General features: G+C 48.4%; 1 pseudogene; it reads right to left on the bottom strand.

Annotated features, from left to right (window-relative positions):
- Positions 1-13,253, bottom strand: part of LOC121838764 — a 73,246-nt pseudogene that overhangs the window by 20,989 nt on the left and 39,004 nt on the right.

Raw genomic sequence — 13,253 nt, 5'->3', positions numbered from 1 at the left:
AGAGGAAGTGGCATTAGAGATAAGGAGAAGAAGTAGCATTAGAGATAAGGGGAGGAAGTAGCATTAGAGATAAGGAGAGGAAGTGGCATTAGAGATAAGGAGAAGAAGTAGCATTAGAGATAAGGGGAGGAAGTAGCATTAGAGCTAAGGAGAGGAAGTGGCATTAGAGATAAGGAGAAGAAGTAGCATTAGAGCTAAGGGAGGAAGTAGCATTAGAGCTAAGGAGAAGAAGTAGCATTAGAGATAAGGGGAGGAAGTAGCATTAGAGCTAAGGAGAAGAAGTGGCATTAGAGATAAGGGGAGGAAGTAGCATTAGAGATAAGGAGAGGAAGTAGCATTAGAGATAAGGGGAGGAAGTAGCATTAGAGATAAGGCAAGGAAGTAGCATTAGAGATAAGGAGAAGAAGTAGCATTAGAGATAAGGAGAGGAAGTAGCATTAGAGATAAGGGGAGGAAGTAGCATTAGAGATAAGGCAAGGAAGTAGCATTAGAGATAAGGGTAGCATTAGAGATAAGGGGAGGAAGTAGCATTAGAGATAAGGAGAGGAAGTAGAATTAGAGATAAGGGGAGGAAGTAGCATTAGAGCTAAGGAGAAGAAGTAGCATTAGAGATAAGGGGAGGAAGTAGCATTAGAGCTAAGGAGAAGAAGTGGCATTAGAGATAAGGGGAGGAAGTAGCATTAGAGATAAGGAGAGGAAGTAGCATTAGAGATAAGGGGAGGAAGTAGCATTAGAGATAAGGCAAGGAAGTAGCATTAGAGATAAGGAGAAGAAGTAGCATTAGAGATAAGGAGAGGAAGTAGCATTAGAGATAAGGGGAGGAAGTAGCATTAGAGATAAGGCAAGGAAGTAGCATTAGAGATAAGGGGAGGAAGTAGCATTAGAGATAAGGGGAGGAAGTAGCATTAGAGATAAGGAGAGGAAGTAGCATTAGAGATAAGGGGAGGAAGTAGCATTAGAGATAAGGAGAGGAAGTAGCATTAGAGATAAGGAGAAGAAGTAGCATTAGAGATAAGGAGAGGAAGTAGCATTAGAGATAAGGGGAGGAAGTAGCATTAGAGATAAGGCAAGGAAGTAGCATTAGAGATAAGGGGAGGAAGTAGCATTAGAGATAAGGGAGGAAGTAGCATTAGAGATAAGGCGAGGAAGTAGCATTAGAGATAAGGAGAGGAAGTAGCATTAGAGATAAGGGGAGGAAGTAGCATTAGAGATAAGGAGAGGAAGTAGCATTAGAGATAAGGGGAGGAAGTAGCATTAGAGATAAGGAGAGGAAGTAGCATTAGAGATAAGGAGAAGAAGTAGCATTAGAGATAAGGAGAGGAAGTAGCATTAGAGATAAGGGGAGGAAGTAGCATTAGAGATAAGGAGAGGAAGTAGCATTAGAGATAAGGAGAAGAAGTAGCATTAGAGATAAGGAGAGGAAGTAGCATTAGAGATAAGGGGAGGAAGTAGCATTAGAGATAAGGCAAGGAAGTAGCATTAGAGATAAGGGGAGGAAGTAGCATTAGAGATAAGGGGAGGAAGTAGCATTAGAGATAAGGAGAGGAAGTAGCATTAGAGATAAGGGGAGGAAGTAGCATTAGAGATAAGGAGAGGAAGTAGCATTAGAGATAAGGAGAAGAAGTAGCATTAGAGATAAGGAGAGGAAGTAGCATTAGAGATAAGGGAGGAAGTAGCATTAGAGATAAGGCAAGGAAGTAGCATTAGAGATAAGGGGAGGAAGTAGCATTAGAGATAAGGGGAGGAAGTAGCATTAGAGATAAGGAGGAAGTAGCATTAGAGATAAGGGGAGGAAGTAGTATTAGAGTTAAGGGGAGGAAGTAGCATTAGAGATAAGGGGAGGAAGTAGCATTAGAGATAAGGGGAGGAAGTAGCATTAGAGATAAGGAGAGGAAGTAGCATTAGAGATAAGGGGAGGAAGTAGCATTAGAGATAAGGCAAGGAAGTAGCATTAGAGATAAGGAGAAGAAGTAGCATTAGAGATAAGGAGAGGAAGTAGCATTAGAGATAAGGGAGGAAGTAGCATTAGAGATAAGGCAAGGAAGTAGCATTAGAGATAAGGGGAGGAAGTAGCATTAGAGATAAGGGGAGGAAGTAGCATTAGAGATAAGGAGAGGAAGTAGCATTAGAGATAAGGGGAGGAAGTAGCATTAGAGATAAGGAGAGGAAGTAGCATTAGAGATAAGGAGAAGAAGTAGCATTAGAGATAAGGAGAGGAAGTAGCATTAGAGATAAGGGGAGGAAGTAGCATTAGAGATAAGGCAAGGAAGTAGCATTAGAGATAAGGGGAGGAAGTAGCATTAGAGATAAGGGGAGGAAGTAGCATTAGAGATAAGGCGAGGAAGTAGCATTAGAGATAAGGAGAGGAAGTAGCATTAGAGATAAGGGGAGGAAGTAGCATTAGAGATAAGGAGAGGAAGTAGCATTAGAGATAAGGGGAGGAAGTAGCATTAGAGATAAGGAGAGGAAGTAGCATTAGAGATAAGGAGAAGAAGTAGCATTAGAGATAAGGAGAGGAAGTAGCATTAGAGATAAGGGGAGGAAGTAGCATTAGAGATAAGGAGAGGAAGTAGCATTAGAGATAAGGAGAAGAAGTAGCATTAGAGATAAGGAGAGGAAGTAGCATTAGAGATAAGGGGAGGAAGTAGCATTAGAGATAAGGCAAGGAAGTAGCATTAGAGATAAGGGGAGGAAGTAGCATTAGAGATAAGGGGAGGAAGTAGCATTAGAGATAAGGAGAGGAAGTAGCATTAGAGATAAGGAGGAAGTAGCATTAGAGATAAGGAGAGGAAGTAGCATTAGAGATAAGGAGAAGAAGTAGCATTAGAGATAAGGAGAGGAAGTAGCATTAGAGATAAGGGGAGGAAGTAGCATTAGAGATAAGGCAAGGAAGTAGCATTAGAGATAAGGGGAGGAAGTAGCATTAGAGATAAGGGAGGAAGTAGCATTAGAGATAAGGCGAGGAAGTAGCATTAGAGATAAGGGGAGGAAGTAGTATTAGAGTTAAGGGGAGGAAGTAGCATTAGAGATAAGGGGAGGAAGTAGCATTAGAGATAAGGGGAGTAAGTAGCATTAGAGATAAGGGGAGGAAGTAGTATTAGAGATAAGGGGAGGAAGTAGCATTAGAGATAAGGGGAGGAAGTAGCATTAGATATAAGGGGAGGAAGTAGCATTAGAGATAAGGGGAGGAAGTAGCATTACTTAAGAGACACACCCTATCTCCTCAGCCTTCAAATTAAGTGGACACTTCTGATGACGTATCATGACGTCTGACGAGTTGACACTTGCTGGGCGAGGGGGCGAGGGAGGAAGGAATTATTTTTAAATGGATCACCCTTGCCCGGAAAGATTGGTTCTTACGTTTATGTAGTACTAGTTCCTACCTGTCCGTCCATCCTTACGGTCCCCCCAGTCAGACAGCAGGTCGCTGATTCTGTAGTATCCAGAGAAGATTGGTTCCTACGTTTATGTAATACTAGTTCCTACCTGTCCGTCCGTCCTTACGGTCCCCCCACAGTCAGACAGCAGGTCGCTGATGCTGTAGTATCCAGAGAAGCTCCAGACACACGTCTCCAGGTCCAGACTGTTATAGAAACCCAGGGAGAGAGCTCCGTCCTGGGCTATGCTGTTCCGGAGGTGAGACCCTCCCACCACGCCGGTCACGGCCACCCCAGCCGAGGTGAGCCCCAGACGGGTAGCGCTGGCATCGCCTGGCCCCCCCTGGAGGTTGGAGCAACGGTGGTTCCCCAACCGAGAGGGGTCGTGGTTCAGGGTTAGTGCCAGGTTGGAAAGGGGACGGGTGGAGATGAACGGCAGCATACCTGGGGAGAGACAGGCGAGGGGTTAGACCCAGAGGGGTCAAAGGTTGGAGGTCAGGTATGGTGTCAATGTGACCGATTGTGGTTGAGTGATCAAAAAAGGGGAGAGGTGAGAGCTGAGAGTTCAAAGGGGAGAGGTAAGGGGTGAGGGGTCAGGGGTGAGAGGTGAGAGTTCAAAGGGGAGAGGTGAGGGGTCAGGGTCAATTGAGAGGTCAAGGATAGGGCCAGGATGGAAAGAGGACAGCTGGTGATGTGATGGGTGAGAGTTAAAAGTTTAGGGGTCAAAGGCGTGAGGTCAGGTACCATCTACATGTGGCATAGTGACGGTTAGCCTGATGAGGTTGGGGTGCTGTGGGTCGTCTGGTCCAGTGTAGCGGATCTTAGCAGAGAACGGTTCAGCCCCAATCGCCCCAGGGGTATGAGGAGGGCACAGACCTGTAAGAGGACATGACAATAACTTTTAGGGTGACACAATAACTAATCAATCAATCAATCATGAAGAGGGCAGAGACATGGGGATGAAAGGAGAACAACAGTTAGGATATACTGTAATGTAGCCTACTGCATCTAGTCTGAAGCAGAGACTTTTATTTTCTCTTATTTCACTTATACTACTCACCCTCCTCCATGCTGACCTCCACCTGAGGGCTAGTCAGCCCCAGTCCTCCCCGTCCCGGAGTGCTCACAGCTCGGGCAGAGCACTGCACCCTGGCCCCTGCCTGAAGGTAAACAGCATCAAGCAGCATGGACCTGGTGGAGGAAAGGAAAGGGATCAACTCTAACCTGGTGGAGGAAAGGAAAGGGATCAACTCTAACCTGGTGGAGGAAAGGAAAGGGCTCAACTCTAACCTGGTGGAGGAAAGGAAAGGGCTCAACTCTAACCTGGTGGAGGAAAGGAAAGGGCTCAGCTCTAATCTCATGGAGGAAAGGAAAGGGCTCAACTCTAACCTGGTGGAGGAAAGGAAAGGGCTCAACTCTAACCTGGTGGAGGAAAGGAAAGGGCTCAGCTCTAATCTCATGGAGGAAAGGAAAGGGCTCAACTCTAACCTGATGGAGGAAAGGAAAGGAAAGGGCTCAACTCTAACCTGATGGAGGAAAGGAAAGGGCTCCACTCTAACCTGGTGGAGGAAAGGAAAGGGCTCAACTCTAACCTGGTGGAGGAAAGGAAAGGGCTCAACTCTAACCTGGTGGAGGAAAGGAAAGGGCTCAACTCTAACCTGGTGGAGGAAAGGGCTCAACTCTAACCTGGTGGAGGAAAGGGCTCCACTCTAACCAGGTGGAGGAAAGGAAAGGGCTCAACTCTAACCTGGTGGAGGATAGGAAAGGAAAGGGCTCAACTCTAACCTGGTGGAGGAAAGGGCTCCACTCTAACCTGGTGGAGGAAAGGAAAGGGCTCAACTATAACCTGGTGGAGGATAGGAAAGGAAAGGGCTCAACTCTAACCTGGTGGAGGATAGGAAAGGAAAGGGCTCAACTCTAACCTGGTGGAGGAAAGGAAAGGGCTCAACTCTAACCTGGTGGAGGAAAGGAAAGGAAAGGGCTCAACTCTAACCTGGTGGAGGAAAGGAAAGGAAAGGGCTCAACTCTAACCTGGTGGAGGAAAGGAAAGGGCTCAACTCTAACCTGGTGGAGGAAAGGAAAGGGCTCAACTCTAACCTGGTGGAGGAAAGGAAAGGGCTCAACTCTAACCTGGTGGAGGAAAGGAAAGGGCTCCACTCTAACCTGGTGGAGGAAAGGAAAGGAAAGGGCTCAACTCTAACCTGATGGAGGAAAGGAAAGGGCTCAACTCTAACCTGGTGGAGGAAAGGAAAGGGCTCAACTCTAACCTGATGGAGCAAAGGAAAGGGCTCAACTCTAACCTGGTGGAGGAAAGGAAAGGGCTCAACTCTAAACTGGTGGAGGAAAGGAAAGGGCTCAACTCTAACCTGGTGGAGGAAAGGAAAGGGCTCAACTCTAACCTAGTGGAGGAAAGGAAAGGGCTCAAATCTAACCTGATGGAGGAAAGGAAAGGGCTCAACTCTAACCTGGTGGAGGAAAGGAAAGGGCTCAACTCTAACCTGGTGGAGGAAAGGAAAGGGCTCAACTCTAACCTGGTGGAGGAAAGGAAAGGGCTCAACTCTAACCTGGTGGAGGAAAGGAAAGGGCTCAACTCTAACCTGGTGGAGGAAAGGAACGGGCTCAACTCTAACCTGGTGGAGGAAAGGAAAGGAAAGGGCTCAACTCTATCCTGGTGGAGGAAAGGAAATGGCTCAACTCTAACCTGGTGGAGGAAAGGAAAGGGCTCAACTCTAACCTGGTGGAGGAAAGGAAAGGGCTCAACTCTAACCTGGTTGAGGAAAGGAAAGGGCTCAACTCTAACCTGGTGGAGGAAAGGGCTCAACTCTAACCTGGTGGAGGAAAGGAAAGGGCTCAACTCTAACCTGGTGGAGGAAAAGAAAGGAAAGGGCTCAACTCCAACCTGGTGGAGGAAGGAAAGGAAAGGGCTCAACTCTAACCTGGTGGAGGAAAGGAAAGGAAAGGGCTCAACTCTAACCTGGTGGAGGATAGGAAAGGAAAGGGCTCAACTCTAATGTGGTGGAGGAAAGGATAGGGCTCAACTCTAACCTGGTGGAGGAAAGGAAAGGAAAGGGCTCAACTCTAACCTGGTGGAGGAAAGGAAAGGGCTCAACTCTAACCTGGAGGAGGAAAGGAAAGGGCTCAACTCTAACCTGGTGGAGGAAAGGAAAAGTCTCAACTCTAACCTGGTGGAGGAAAGGAAAGGGCTCAACTCTAACCTGGTGGAGGAAAGGAAAGGGCTCAACTCTAACCTGGTGGAGGAAAGGAAAGGGCTCAAATCTAACCTGGTGGAGGAAAGGAAAGGGCTTAACTCTAACCTGGTGGAGGAAAGGAAAGGGCTCAACTCTAAACTGGTGGAGGAAAGGGCTCAACTCTAACCTGGTGGAAGGAAAGGGCTCAACTCTAACCTGATGGAAGGAAAGGAAAGGAAAGGGCTCAACTCTAACCTGATGGAAGGAAAGGAAAGGAAAGGGCTCAACTCTAACCTGGTGGAGGAAAGGAAAGGGCTCAACTCTAACCTGGTGGAGGAAAGGAAAAGGCTCAACTCTAACCTGGTGGAGGAAAAGAAAGGAAAGGGCTCAACTCTAACCTGGTGGAGGAAGGAAAGGAAAGGGCTCAACTCTAACCTGGTGGAGGAAAGGAAAGGAAAGGGCTCAACTCTAACCTGGTGGAGGAAAAGAAAGGGCTCACCTCTAACCTGGTGGAGGAAAGGAAAGGAAAGGGCTCAACTCTAACCTGGTGGAGGAAAGGAAAGGAAAGGGCTCAACTCTAACCTGGTGGAGGAAAGGAAAGGGCTCAACTCTAACCTGGTGGAGGAAAGGAACGGGCTCAACTCTAACCTGGTGGAGGAAAGGAAAGGAAAGGGCTCAACTCTAACCTGGTGGAGGAAAGGAAATGGCTCAACTCTAACCTGGTGGAGGAAAGGAAAGGGCTCAACTCTAACCTGGTGGAGGAAAGGAAAGGGCTCAACTCTAACCTGGTGGAGGAAAGGAAAGGGCTCAACTCTAACCTGGTTGAGGAAAGGAAAGGAAAGGGCTCAACTCTTAACCTGGTGGAGGAAAGGGCTCAACTCTAACCTGGTGGAGGAAAGGAAAGGGCTCAACTCTAACCTGGTGGAGGAAAAGAAAGGAAAGGGCTCAACTCCAACCTGGTGGAGGAAGGAAAGGAAAGGGCTCAACTCTAACCTGGTGGAGGAAAGGAAAGGAAAGGGCTCAACTCCAACCTGGTGGAGGAAGGAAAGGAAAGGGCTCAACTCTAACCTGGTGGAGGAAAGGAAAGGGCTCAACTCTAACCTGGTGGAGGAAAGGAAAGGGCTCAACTCTAACCTGGTGGAGGAAAGGAAAGGGCTCAACTCTAACCTGGTGGAGGAAAGGAAAGGGCTCAACTCTAACCTGGTGGAGGAAAGGAAAAGGCTCAACTCTAACCTGGTGGAGGAAAGGAAAGGGCTCAACTCTAACCTGGTGGAGGAAAGGAAAGGGCTCAACTCTAACCTGGTGGAGGAAAGGAAAGGGCTCAACTCTAACCTGGTGGAGGAAAGGAAAGGGCTTAACTCTAACCTGGTGGAGGAAAGGAAAGGGCTCAACTCTAAACTGGTGGAGGAAAGGGCTCAACTCTAACCTGGTGGAAGGAAAGGGCTCAACTCTAACCTGATGGAAGGAAAGGAAAGGAAAGGTCTCAACTCTAACCTGATGGAAGGAAAGGAAAGGAAAAGGCTCAACTCTAACCTGGTGGAGGAAAGGAAAGGGCTCAACTCTAACCTGGTGGAGGAAAGGAAAGGAAAAGGCTCAACTCTAACCTGGTGGAGGAAAAGAAAGGGCTCAACTCTAACCTGATGGAAGGAAAGGAAAGGAAAAGGCTCAACTCTAACCTGGTGGAGGAAAGGAAAGGGCTCAACTCTAACCTGGTGGAGGAAAGGAAAAGGCTCAACTCTAACCTGGTGGAGGAAGGAAAGGAAAGGGCTCAACTCTAACCTGGTGGAGGAAAGGAAAGGAAAGGGCTCAACTCTAACCTGGTGGAGGAAAAGAAAGGGCTCAACTCTAACCTGGTGGAGGAAAGGAAAGGAAAGGGCTCAACTCTAACCTGGTGGAGGAAAGGAAAGGAAAGGGCTCAACTCTAACCTGGTGGTGGAAAGAAAAGGGCTCAACTCTAACCTGGTGGAGGAAAGGAAAGGAAAGGGCTCAACTCTAACCTGGTGGAGGAAAGGAAAGGGCTCCACTCTAACCTGGTGGAGGAAAGGAAAGGGCTCCACTCTATCCTGGTGGAGGAAAGGAAAGGGCTCCACTCTAACCTGGTGGAGGAAAGGAAAGGGCTCAACTCTAACCTGATGGAAGGAAAGGAAAGGGCTCCACTCTAACCTGGTGGAGGAAAGGAAAGGAAAGGGCTCCACTCTAACCTGGTGGAGGAAAGGAAAGGAAAGGGCTCAACTCTAACCTGATGGAGGAAAGGAAAGGAAAGGGCTCAACTCTAACCTGGTGGAGGAAAGGAAAGTTCTCAACTCTAACCTGGTGGAGGAAAGGAAAAGGCTCAACTCTAACCTGGTGGAGGAAAGGAAAGGAAAGGGCTCTAATCTAACCTGGTGGAGGAAAGGAAAGGAAAGGACTCAACTCTAACCTGGTGGAGGAAAGGAAAGGGCTCAACTCTAACCTGGTGGAGGAAAGGAAAGGGCTCAACTCTAACCTGGTGGAGGAAAAGAAAGGAAAGGGCTTACCTCCAACCTGGTGGAGGAAGGAAAGGAAAGGGCTCAACTCTAACCTGGTGGAGTAAAGGAAAGGGCTCAACTCTAACCTGGTGGAGGAAAGGGCTCAACTCTAACCTGGTGGAAGGAAAGGGCTCAACTCTAACCTGATGGAGGAAAGGAAAGGAAAGGGCTCAACTCTAACCTGGTGGAGGAAGGAAAGGAAAGGGCTCAACTCTAACCTGATGGAAGGAAAGGAAAGGGCTCCACTCTAACCTGGTGGAGGAAAGGAAAGGGCTCAACTCTAACCTGGTGGAGGAAAGGAAAGGGCTCAACTCTAACCTGGTGGAGGAAATGAAAGGGCTCCACTCTACCTGGTGGAGGAAAGGAAAGGACTCAACTCTACCTGGTGGAGGAAAGGAAAGGGCTCAACTCTAACCTGGTGGAGGAAAGGAAAGGGCTCAACTCTAACCTGGTGGAGGAAAGGAAAGGGCTCCACTCTACCTGGTGGAGGAAAGGAAAGGGCTCAACTCTAACCTGGTGGAGGAAAAGAAAGGAAAGGGCTCAACTCTAACCTGGTGGAGGAAAGGAAAGGAAAGGGCTCAACTCTAACCTGGTGGAGGAAAGGAAAGGAAAGGGCTCAACTCTAACCTGGTGGAGGATAGGAAAGGAAAGGGCTCAACTCTAACCTGGTGGAGGATAGGAAAGGAAAGGGCTCAACTCTAACCTGGTGGAGGAAAGGAAAGGGCTCAACTCTAACCTGGTGGAGGATAGGAAAGGAAAGGGCTCAACTCTAACCTGGTGGAGGAAAGGAAAGGGCTCAACTCTAACCTGATGGAGGAAAGGAAAGGGCTCCACTCTAACCTGGTGGAGGAAAGGAAAGGGCTCAACTCTAACCTGGTGGAGGAAAGGGCTCAACTCTAACCTGGTGGAGGAAATGAAAGGGCTCAACTCTAACCTGGTGGAGGAAAGGAAAGGGCTCAACTCTAACCTGGTGGAGGAAAGGAAAGGAAAGGGCTCAACTCTAACCTGGTGGAGGAAATGAAAGGGCTCAACTCTAACCTGGTGGAGGAAAGGAAAGGGCTCAACTCTAACCTGGTGGAGGATAGGAAAGGGCTCAACTCTAACCTGATGGAGGAAAGGAAAGGGCTCCACTCTAACCTGGTGGAGGAAAGGAAAGGGCTCAACTCTAACCTGGTGGAGGAAAGGGCTCAACTCTAACCTGGTGGAGGAAATGAAAGGGCTCAACTCTAACCTGGTGGAGGAAAGGAAAGGGCTCAACTCTAACCTGGTGGAGGAAAGGAAAGGAAAGGGCTCAACTCTAACCTGGTGGAGGAAAGGAAAGGAAAGGGCTCAACTCTAACCTGGTGGAGGAAAGGAAAGGGCTCAACTCTAACCTGGTGGAGGAAAGGAAAGGAAAGGGCTCAACTCTAACCTGGTGGAGGAAATGAAAGGGCTCAACTCTAACCTGGTGGAGGAAAGGAAAGGGCTCAACTCTAACCTAGTGGAGGAAAGGAAAGGTGCATTCATTCACAACCTCATGTTGCATTAACTTTCAAAGCAGATTCCCTGTTACCTGTCTTTCCCCTTTCTACATGTTACATACTGGTCATTTAGCAGACGCTCTTATCCAGGGTAACTTACTCTATATAGTTAGTGCTTTCAACTTAAGGTAGCTAGGTGAGACAAACTCATATCACAGTCATTGTAACGAAAGCTCTCCTCAACGAAGCAGCTATCAGTAAAGACAGAGCTTGTAAGACATCTGCAGTAATAAGGTGTTAGCTGTACAGTTTATTTCAGGGGCTTTCTTGGATTCTGAACCTGGTAGAGGTGAGGAAGGTCCCAGCGTCAAGCTCCCTCGGTGGGCTAGCTACACCATCAGGAGTCCCTGGGGACCCCAGGAGCCAGCGGTACTCTGTCAGTGTGTTGTTGATACCCTCGGAGACGCAGAGAGACAAGGTACGACTATAGTCTGGGTAGCGGGGGTCACAGGCCTGAAAGGCGGGTGGGGGAGGGGTACAACACACAGTTACCATGGAGATATTTGGGGGTTTCCCAACCATATATGGTCCTAAGGTGCATTCAGAAAGTATTCAGACCCCCTTCACTTTCTCCACATTTTGTTACCTTACAGCCTTATTCTAAAATGGATTAAATAAAACAATTTCCATCTACACTCAATAGCCAATAATTACAAAGCCAAAACAGGTGTTTAGAAATGTTTGCAAATGTATTACTTATTTATTTACATAAGTATTCAGACCTTATGCTATGAGACTCGAAATTGAGCTCAGGTGCATCCTGTTTCCATTGATCATCCTTGAGATTGGAGTCCACCTGTGGTAAATTCAATTGATTGGACATAATTTGGAAAGGCACACAACCTGTCTGTATAAGGTCCCACAGTTGAGAGTCTATGTCAGAGCAAAAACCAAGACATGAGGTGGAAGGAGTTGTCCTTAGAGCTCTTGAGACAGGATTGTGTCGAGGCACAGATCTGGGGAAGGGTACCAAAACATTTATGCAGCATTGAAGGTCCCCAAGAACACAATGGCCTCATCATTTTATTTGTATTTATTTTTTATACCCCCTTTTTCTCCCCAAAGGACAAGGGAGGCGAAGGTCGTGTCATGCGTCCTCTGTAACAAACCAAACCGCGCTTCTTAAAACCCGCCCTCTTAATCTGGAAGACACCTGCGCCAGTGTGTTTTGAGGAAACACCGTTCAACTGACAACCGGCGTCAGCCTGCAGGCGCCCTGCCCGCCACAAGAAGGCGCTACAAGCGCAATGAGCCAAGTAAATACCCCCCAGCAAAACCCTCCCCTAACCCGGACGGTGCTGGGCCAAACCCTCCCCTAACCCGGACGGTGCTGGGCCAAACCCTCCCCTAACCCGGACGACGCTGGGCCAAACCCTCCCCTAACCCGGACGACGCTGGGCCAAACCCTCCCCTAACCCAGACGGCGCTGGGCCAAACCCTCCCCTAACCCGGACGGCACTGGGCCAAACCCTCCCCTAACCCGGACGACGCTGGGCCAAACCCTCCCCTAACCCGGACGGCGCTGGGCCAATTGTGTGCCACCCTATGGGACTCCTGATCACGGCCGGTTGTGATACAGACTGGGATCGAACCCAGGTCTGTAGTAACGCCTCTAGCACTGCGATTCAGTGCCTTAGACTGCTGCACCACTCGGGAGACCGAGCTCCATCATTCTTTAATGGAAGAAGTTTGGAACCACCAAGACTCTTCCTAGAGCTGGCCGCCTGGACTAACTAAGCAATCGGGGGAGAAGGGCCTTGGTCAGGGAGGTGACCAAGAACACGATGGTCACTCTAACAGAGCTCCAGAGTTCCTCTGTGGAGATGGGAGAACCTTCCTGAAGGAGAACCATCTCTGCAGCACTCCACCAATCAGGCCTTTATGGTAGAGTGGCCAGACGGAAGCCACTCCTCAGTAAAAGGCACATGACAGACCGCTTGAGTTTGCCAAAAGGCATCTAGAGGACTCGAAGACCATGAGAAACAAGATTCTCTGATCTGATGAAACCAAGATTGAACTCTTTGGCCTGAATGCCAAGCGTCACGTCTGGAGGAAACCTGGCAGCATCCCTTCGGTGAAGCATGGTGGTGGCAGCATCATGCTGTAGGGATGTATTTCAGCGACAGGGACTGGGAGACTAGTCAGGATCGACGGAAAGATGAACAGAGCAAAGTACAAAGAGATCCTTGATTAAAAAATGTGGATTTGGATATTGGATATTGTGTGTAGATTGTTGAGAAAATAAAACAAATTTTATCAATTTTAGAATAAGGCTGTAACGTAACTGAATGTAGAAAAGGTCAAGGGGTCTGAATACTTTCTGAATGCGCTGTATTCAGGAACTCACCGTCACACACACAGGGGTACCCGGTGGGGGTGGGGCTGGTTGGGGTTGAGGCGAGAGTTGGGTCATCATAGACCAGTAAGGACACCACGAGGGGTACAGCAGGGAACGTGATGCCCCCCACATCACTCCCCTCCTTCTCCTCAATGAACACTGTCGCCTTGGTCACCTGGAGGAGGGAGGCAAAAAACAGATGCAAAGTCTTTTATCCATCCTGTGGTCTCTACTGGTCTCTGCTGGTCTCTACTGGTCTCTACTGGTTTCTACTGGACTCTACTGGTCTCTGCTGGTCTCTACTAGTCTCTACTGGTCTCTAC

This window comes from Oncorhynchus tshawytscha, linkage group LG15 (genome assembly GCF_018296145.1).
Source record: "Oncorhynchus tshawytscha isolate Ot180627B linkage group LG15, Otsh_v2.0, whole genome shotgun sequence".
In the NCBI taxonomy this organism is placed as follows: domain Eukaryota; kingdom Metazoa; phylum Chordata; class Actinopteri; order Salmoniformes; family Salmonidae; genus Oncorhynchus; species Oncorhynchus tshawytscha.
This window is presented reverse-complemented; position numbering and strand designations above follow the sequence as displayed.